Here is a 9,151-nt window from a genome sequence, read left to right as displayed (position 1 = left end):
CTCCCGACTTGGAAGATGGTCCCTTTGCAGGGACCCCCCAGACTGCCCTTGCTCATATGAAGTCACCACAGAACCACAGATCAGGACTCTGCACTTGCCCTAAAGAAGTGATTTTCTGCATCTCACTCAGTTGCCACAATCACACACACACAACCACCCCCTTTCCTTTTCTTGGACCTGGAGAGGAGGCAGCTTCCTCCTGTATTCTCAGGAGTACTGGGGCCTCCCCTTTTAGAGAGCTGATCAGTCTCCCTCCTAATTTTAGAATTAGGCTTTTCCTGCCCCTGGGGGTCTCACCCATCTGATGTGTGGTGCTCCTTGCTTCATTCTCAGGGTCTCTCAAACCTACTGGTGCTCTGGTTCTTCCAGGAGGGCTCTGGTGAAAACCACAACCTCTTTCTTGACTAAAAGGGGAGTTCAGGGGTACCCAGGGCTGAGTTTCACCTGGGTCTTCCTGGCCTCTTCAGAGATACCTGAAAGGGGCAAACAATTGTTGCCACCTCTGACCTTCTAAATGCAATCCTGGACAAGCCCCCAGAATTGTAGTAGCAGAGAAGTCAGGTGTATGTGGTATTGAAGGCCAGGACACGAGAACTCTGAGAAGGAAGTTGATTTATTTTGACAGGCCAGACTCAGTGGACTCCTGTCCTAATAGAAACCAATCCCCAAATAGAATTTTGGGTCTCTTTTATAGAGGAAATAAGAGTGGGGAGACAAATGGTGCTTGTATGCAAAAAGACTTTTTGTTAGTTTCTTCAAGTGTTTTATCTGAGTATTGGATAGGTTATTTCCCCCAGGTAAGATTGAATTAATGCATATCCCCCATATTCCAAGTCAGCTTTTAGCACAAAGCCCCCACATTCCAGCTTACATTCTCCCTGAATATTCAAAGCCTACAGAGTTTATACTTCTCAATTGGCTTTCTAGGCATATTTGGATATAAAATAAGTTTGGATTTGTGCACAGGCTATATTACATCTGCTGCTTTCAGTCCTCCATTTATAAAGGACTCCAGCAAGAGGACCAATACCCACCATAAACTTACTGAAGCAATCCAATCGAGGACCCCAAATTGAATCCAATTCAAGTTCTCAAGCCCACAGGAATGAGTTAGCTCCAAGAATATGTGATCTTTCCTGGGCTCCGCATAAAGTTTCAAAGTGCCCCAACATGAAAGTGAGTTTCTTTCTCTTGTCTAGTATTTTGTTGATTTGTTTTATATTAAAACTCTTCTGACACTTAGAATTGGCTGTATTTAATTGATCAAATTTTCCCAGTTCTCCATCTCATTCTAACCCTGGATATTTGGTATAATTTTTAAGATTGTACTATTTGTGTAATTATTTCACCCCAAGAAAAAAGATCCTTTCCTTGTTCCTTCTCTGGAAATATTGATCTGTTCTGTTTTTGTTTGCTTGTTTTTTGTTGTTTATTTTTTGTCTCTATAGTTTTTTTTATACACTGCTTTCATTGCCCCTAGCTGTTTTACATAATATGCAAAATCTTGGAGGATGGTCACCTCAGAAAGGACTTTCTGAAGTCAGTATTTCCAGTCAAATGAGGACCAGAGACTCACAAAAAGGACTCAGACAGCCCCAATGAACCCTGGAGAGAGTGTACAGGTAAGACACCAGAAGCCTTTTTCACAACTCGGTGAAATTTGGATTCCTGACCTGCCAAAAATATGGCACCCTTTAGAAAACTGTTCCCTGCAACCCTAAGGAGGCATTGTGACTTTAAGGTTTAACTGCCTTCCTCCATGTCAGCAGTGGGGTTGAGTCAATGGCAGTGGCTGTCCTTGTCTGGGTTAGCTAAAACAGCAGCTCAGAACTGGAACTCAGTAATCAAAACTTGCTGATCAAAAGATATGCTCAACCCCACCATTCTCAGGGTAACTTCCATGTTCCTCTCCACCCACAACAGCCAGCCAGGGACCAGATCCTAAGATAGCCCATATCATGAATGGGGGATGGGTGCCAGCTGTCACTGCAGAGTGAGCTACTCAGTATTTATTTAACTTGATAAAAATTGTAATTAAGCTGCTTAGTGTTCTTTTTTAACAAGTCAATTTTATTTATACATATTAATAAAGCTTACAGTTCATACAAAGTATATAAACAGTGGAATTTGGTATGATCACATAGTTGTGTATTCATCACTTCAATCATTATTGGAGCATTTCCATTATTTCAGTAATAATAAAAAACAAGAAAATTCCTCACATCGCAACCTCTCTACGATTCCCCTGCTGTACATAGTTGCTATTTCTGGCTACTCTTGCACAATTATTTATTAGTTTATTAAGTTGTGTTTTTTTAGATGTATTCACATACACTATGATCTATCCAAAGTGTATAATCAATAGCTTTTATTATAATCGCAATGTTCTGTATACAGTGTTTAGCACAATTTCTCAGTCTTTTTCCATACACCATTCTCTGGATGCTGTATAATGCTCCTTTGCCCTCCTGAGCTCCAGAACAGTTGTTACAGACAGTTTCTGACTCTTCACTAGCTCTTTTGAAATAGGAGTGGGTCCTGAATCTCCCTGCTCTGCCATCTTCCTGGAAATTCCCTTGCTAGTGTAAACATCTTTGGTATACATGGAAAAAGATAACCTAGTACACATCTTCCTGACCAAACATAGAGAAAAGTTTTATGTATTTTCCCACATGGAAATTAAGCAATCCAATATGATCTAAAGTTAGGTTAAGATTAGATCTAGAAAATCACCTTGAATGTCTCTCTATTTGTATTTTTTTACCATTTATGGAGGTCATATAAGCATCAGCACTTTGTCATTTTACAAGAGTCCATTAGTCTGAGAAAGAAGAAATCATTCCTATTTAAATGATGTAACAATTCATGTATATTACTCCCAATTAAGTATGCTGAGTTTCCATTTTAAATATAACCTTAATATTGACCAAATCATGTTATGTAAGTTTATCTGTATTGGGTAAAGGGATAATGCAGGCATTACCAGTCTCGAAGCCAAACTCAGCATGTAAATGCAATGCCTTCCCCCCAGCGTGGGACCCGGGGATGAGCCTCCCTGGCACCGAGGGATCACTATCAACTACCAACTGATGATGCAACTGGAAAATGACCTGGAAAGGAAGGTTCAATGTGGATCAGCAGAATATCCCTGTCTACATAAAATAACATGACTTTAAAATGCTGTTTGACCTAATGCAAGGGGGAAATGGAAAGAAGAAATGAGTTTATATGGCTACGAGTCTCTAAAAAAAAGAGTCTGGAGGCTGTCAGAAGGATTGCCCTTATGCACACCTGAGCAGAGTCTAAGAGACAGATAAAGTAGATACAACCCCCAGGTATTGGTTCCTTTGAGGGCTAAAGAGATCCATGGGTGTTATGGTCATGGCAGATGGGGTTAACTGACATGTCAGATGGCCCTTCTTTGGAGCTGGTGTTTATGCGTGATGAATCTGGACTCAGATGGGATCTCTCTTCATAAGACCTTCATGCTACTGTCCTGGAGTTGTAGTTGGTATTGGGGTTTAAGATATATTTAGGGGATTTGAATCTCTGGACTGACAATGTGATAGCCAGGCCCTGAGCCTCAACAGACTCCAGCACCTACAATCTGATTTATTGGACTCATCTCACTCAGCTAAGATGGAGTTGAAGAAGGACAACCACCACACCATGGAGCCTAGAGTGCCTACAACTGAAAGCGGGAGGATTACATCCAGTATCCATGTGGAATCTGAGCCTCCTCTTGACATAGAGGTGCAATGGACATAACCAATCCAATGTCCACAGAGAAAAGGTGGCATTGGAGTGGGAAAAGTGGACATGGTGGCTAATGGGTATGGGGAATGGCAGGAAGAGACGAGATGTGGAGGCGTCTTTGGGACTTGGAGCTGCCCTGGATGGTGCTTCAGGGGCAATCACCAGACATTGTAAATCCTCACAGGGCCCACTGGATGGAATGGGGGAGAGTATGGGCCATGATGTGGACCATTGACCATGAGGTGCAGAGGTGCCCAGAGATGTACTTACCAAATGCAATGGATGTGTCATGATGATGGGAATGAGTGTTGCTGGGGGGGAGTGGTGGGGTGGGGGTGGTGGGGTTGAATGGGTCCTCATATATTTTTTAATGTAATATTTTTACAGAATCAATAATAAAAAAATAAATTAAAAAATGCAGGCATTACACATGCAAGTGGGATACTTGTCATTGAATCAATAGCTAATTTAGTGATTTTCTTTCTTACATCAGTAAAAGTATCATTATCAGAGTCACTTTTAAGTTCTCTGTCTTGTATATGGGAGTCCCATCTCTATTGTCTGAATCTAACCTGACTGATTGGTTATATACAACCAATATATACAACCAGTCTTGTATATATCCAATTTTGGCCCTGTCTTTATTACAGTTTTCTTGCATAAAGAAGAGTTTATAGTCACCAAATTATAAGTTGTGAAAAGCTAGTTAAAGCTTCAAATAAAGTGCCCCAAAGCCAAATACATTTAACTTATTGATCTGTAACAAGGGCTGACTAATTTTTAACAGGATACCAAAATTTTTATTAAACATTTACCTCTTTTTTTGACCAATGATCACTTTCTCCTGAATGGAACATTATTTTAGGTCCATTTTTATCATCTAGATATTGGCAAACCCAGCAATCAGTTAAATTTATAATGCTAGAAACCCTGTAAATAACTGGAGTTGAGATAGATCTAACCTTAGAGAAGTAGCAATAATCACTGCTACATGTAATAGCATTGCTTTTTAAATTTTTTAAATCACTTAATAAATTGTTTCTTTGTAAATTAACCAATAATACTTTACACCATACTTTAAAATTTAGGTAATTAAGACCACATTAATAATCCATAGGCATTTAAAATGAGATTCCATTTGCTCATAGTTTTGCATTGTAAGCAGCATAATCACTGCATAGATATACTCTGAATGTACATTAAATTATCTCATTTATACTAACTCTTCTTAGAAAGGATGTATTCTGTTTAGCTCTAGTTGGAAGTATCATAAATTAAAAATTAATTAAGCTTTACTGTATTTGAGAATAGCTTTGGCTTAATTACCAATACCTTCAGCCATTTGTTTTATATTTACATACGTATACATGGGTAAGTCATGTGTGGTTGTGTTTATTGTTTTTCTGAAGTCTATCTACTGCTAGTAACAGACACACTATGTTGCTGTTTAAAATTATCCCTCAGTTCTATTCTAAACTCATAGTTCAGTTTATTTTATTGCCCTCAACCTGTCATAACCAGAAGCAAAACACTGGAACTTTAAATTAAAACTCAACTCCACTTGCCTAAAGGTTTGTTTATTCATAATATTTTGCTGAAGGACTCATATGTATATATAAATCAATAAGTCAATCTGTGCAGTTTGACGGCAATATTAGAATCCCATGACCCTGTAATTCTTGAAGGAAGTGATATATATTTTCTGGATAATTTAGAGAAATGTTGACCTTTCCAGCTATATTTTTTAAAAAATGAACAGTTCTTCCTTTTAACTAATTTGTGAATTAATCTTTCTAAATTCACTGGTTTCTAAAACTGGTCTTAAGCAAAGGTCTGATATCTAGGCAATTAATAGGGACTGTGTAACCCTGCCTAAGAAGACACTTCAAAGTGAATTAAACTGTTTTTCACTTGAGAGAAACAAACAATTCCCACCAAACCCTGAAAATATATGTCACATTGGACCTCCCAGGACAACTCCACATTCTACTACAGAGCTTTAAAAAAGTTGTATTGGCTCTTCTCAAAGATTCTCAATGGACAAAATCATCACCACCTATACCTGGAGAAAAATTGGTACATTTTTTACTTCAGTAGCACAGAATATAACTACCAATTTCTATTTATTTGTAAAGAATATTTTAAGAGACTCTGTAAGAGCAGAGTAACTAAGGATGAGAAGATTTAAGAGTATCTAAAATTTAAATAATAAATCTTTCTTACAAAATTTATCTCCTTAAAAGAAATGTGCTAAATAACTTATATGTGAATACCCTACTTATATTTTGAAAAATCAGATATTTTCATTTAAGTGAAGGTGGAAATGAATTAAAATATGAAGGATACAATTAAATAACCAGCTATATAGCCAGTTCAAATTACATTAAAACCCAAATATGAACTATAAACAGTAGTGAAATTTTCCTAAAGTGAAGTGAATATTCACTAAACCCCATTGCCTCCTCAAGTAGGTAAATTCCATAAGGAGGGAAGTAGACTTGGCCCAGTGGATAGGGCATCCATCTACCACATCGGAAGTCTGCAGTTCAAACCCCAGGCCTCCTTAACCCGTGGAGCTGGCCCATGTGCAGTGCTGATGCATGCAAGGAGTGCTGTGCCATGCAGGGGTGTCCCCCGCGTAGGGGAGCCCCATGCTCAAGTAGTGCACCCTGTAAGGAGAGCCGCCCAGTGCGAAAGAGAATGCAGCCTGCCCAGGAATGGCGCTGCACACATGGAGAGCTGACACAACAAGATGACACAATAAAAAGAAACACAAATTCCCAGTGCCTCTGACAACAGCAGAAGCAGACAAAGAAAATGCAGCAAATAGATAAAGAGAAGAGACAACTGGGGTGGGGGGGAAGGGGAGAGAAATCAATCAATACATAAAATCTTTTAAAAAAATGGACACAGAAAACCGACAACCAGGGTGGGGGGAGAGGGGAGAGAAATAAATAATTTTTAAAAAAATGTATAAAAAATTACATTATGGAGAAGAATTCTACATGGACTGAGATACTTTTACACTTTGATATGTATAAAAACATAAAAATAAATGTAATGTTGCCAAAATAACTGTCTAAGTTTTTAGGGTTACATAGTTAGAAATATATAATTCTACTCTTACAAACAAGTCAACTAGGGGAAATAAATTAGCATAATCATTTGAACTGGCTGCCTACATATTGGGCAGGGCTTATTTTGTTTTTTGTTTTTTTTTTAGCTTTTTTGAACATGTAAAACAAGCCATAAGATGTCCTTTTTTGTCATGGATGATACAGTCAATTTTAGGTCACAAGCTTCAATGGCACAAAGATGGAAACTAGATTCCATACATTTTTCTTTATCTTGTGTTTCATTCCTCTCAAACTCTCTGATAGCTTCAATTTTTGGAGAAGCTTTAGATTATATAAATGTTTATTAAAAATATAGGAGAGTCCCATATTCCCCAACTGCTCCTCCTAATCCTCCCACACTTTCCCACATTAACATCTTTCATTAGTGTGGTAAATTTGTTACAATTGATGAACACATATTGAAACATTGTTATTAACAATGTACTATAGTTTCTATTATAGCTTACACTCTGTCTTACCCAACTTTATAGGTTATGACCAAATGTAATGGCCTGTACCTGTCATTGCAATGTCATGCAGGACAATTCCAGTGCCCCAAATGTCCCCATATTATACCTATTCTTCCCTCTCTCTCACCTTAGAACCTCTAGTGGCCACTACCTTTACATCAATGATAAAAGTTCTTCCATTGCTAGAATAATATTAAGTCTATAATAGACTTAATAATATTAAGTTAATAATACTGTCTACTTTGGTCCATTGTTCACTCCCCAGTCTTGAGGATTTTGGGATAGTGATCCAATTATGCTTCTACTTGAGAGGGGGCTTAAATCCCAATGGGCAGGTGGCTGACATCTTCTTGACTGCTATAAATGTTGCTACTAGAAGTTGATGGCTGAGAATAGCCCTCATTTTCTTGGGATTGGGAGGCTTGTGTGATTTTATTATTTTCCTCTATGTCTTTTTTCTGAAATCAGGAACATTAAAGCCCTTTTCTACATGTGTTGAGTTTTCTAGCAGGGATTTCCCAGGTATTTTCCCTTTATCATTTCCTTTATCTTCAGGAATCCAATTCTCACATCTGTTGTAATGCATTTCCACAAGGGGAGGATTCATTTCATTGCACGAAATACGTTTCCCACAGACCGCTAAGGAAATTTCAGGATCTTCTTCAGATGAGTCTGTATCACTCTCCCCTGCTTGATATACAATAATTTGATAAATCTGACGGTCTTCATATTAGAGTTCTTGTCCTTCTTCACTAATCTTCTGAATCAAGAGATTCAACTTCAAATTATACACTGAATTGATCTGAAACTGAATCCTGATTCAACCAATCACCAGAATGTTCACTTATACCAGCATCAAGATCCAGATTCGATAGTCTCCATTGATTCACTCCTACAGAATCTTTTACACCATATCTTCCTTATTATACATAGAGCAAGACTTTCATCAGAGGAAAGGTAAATGCTAGCAGATTTGTGATGCTTTCTCTCTTGTCCACCAGCTAATTCTTCTGAATTTTCTGTCTCACTAATTACTCTCCTTCTAGAGGAAGGTCTAAAAATCAAATTTGAGGATGAAGGTTTCTCTTCCTACACCTTTTGCACAGGGCCCCTTCGATGGCTGCCATCTTGAAGGTGACACCTGTTTTCACTTAGAGATGCACCTGAATCTGATGGTTCCTGCTGGTTGACTACTACCAAGTTTCTGTAAACCATGTAAACATTTTCCTGTGTTCTTTCACAGAGGAGCTTGGCACTACAAACAACTCCCCTAGAAGATAATTTGAACAATATACAATATGTTGTTGTTTCTCATCATATAATCACTTGGTCATAATATAGTGGCCAAGATAAAATATAATGCCTTTCATTATGTGTCTTTTTGTGCACCAACAGACTTTAGCAACTTCAGTAATGATTGTTTTGTTCTAACCAGGGTCTCTGGTTCTGAGACAGGAATCTGTGAGGTGCTCATAACATATCAGTAAATAGATAATTGTTGGTATTGCACATTTGCCATGCAGGGTTTTTCATGCCTGCAGTGGGATCTTTTGAGGGTCCCCAGTTCTGTTCATGGGGCACATGGAAGCCTTGTTGTCAATTTCACACCACTGGTGTATTCCAACACATTAGGTTGGGGGTAGACGATTCCTTGAGGTAAAAGCATCAGAACCTGAGTTAGAGGTTCTGACCAGAGGAAGGCTCAGCTTCTTGCTCCATCCCCCTTCCAGTCACACGGGGCAACACAGGCCCCAAACAAAAGGAACAAATTTGCTAATAGCCATGCTCCCTCCTTTCCCCATCTGTCCT

General features: G+C 38.5%; 1 pseudogene; it reads right to left on the bottom strand.

Annotated features, from left to right (window-relative positions):
- Nucleotides 1-6,894: 6,894 nt before the first annotated feature.
- Nucleotides 6,895-8,854, bottom strand: LOC101435466 (E3 ubiquitin-protein ligase Mdm2-like; annotated as a pseudogene).
- Nucleotides 8,855-9,151: the final 297 nt, after the last annotated feature.

This window comes from Dasypus novemcinctus, chromosome 29 (genome assembly GCF_030445035.2).
Source record: "Dasypus novemcinctus isolate mDasNov1 chromosome 29, mDasNov1.1.hap2, whole genome shotgun sequence".
Taxonomy (NCBI): Eukaryota; Metazoa; Chordata; class Mammalia; order Cingulata; family Dasypodidae; genus Dasypus; species Dasypus novemcinctus.
This window is presented reverse-complemented; position numbering and strand designations above follow the sequence as displayed.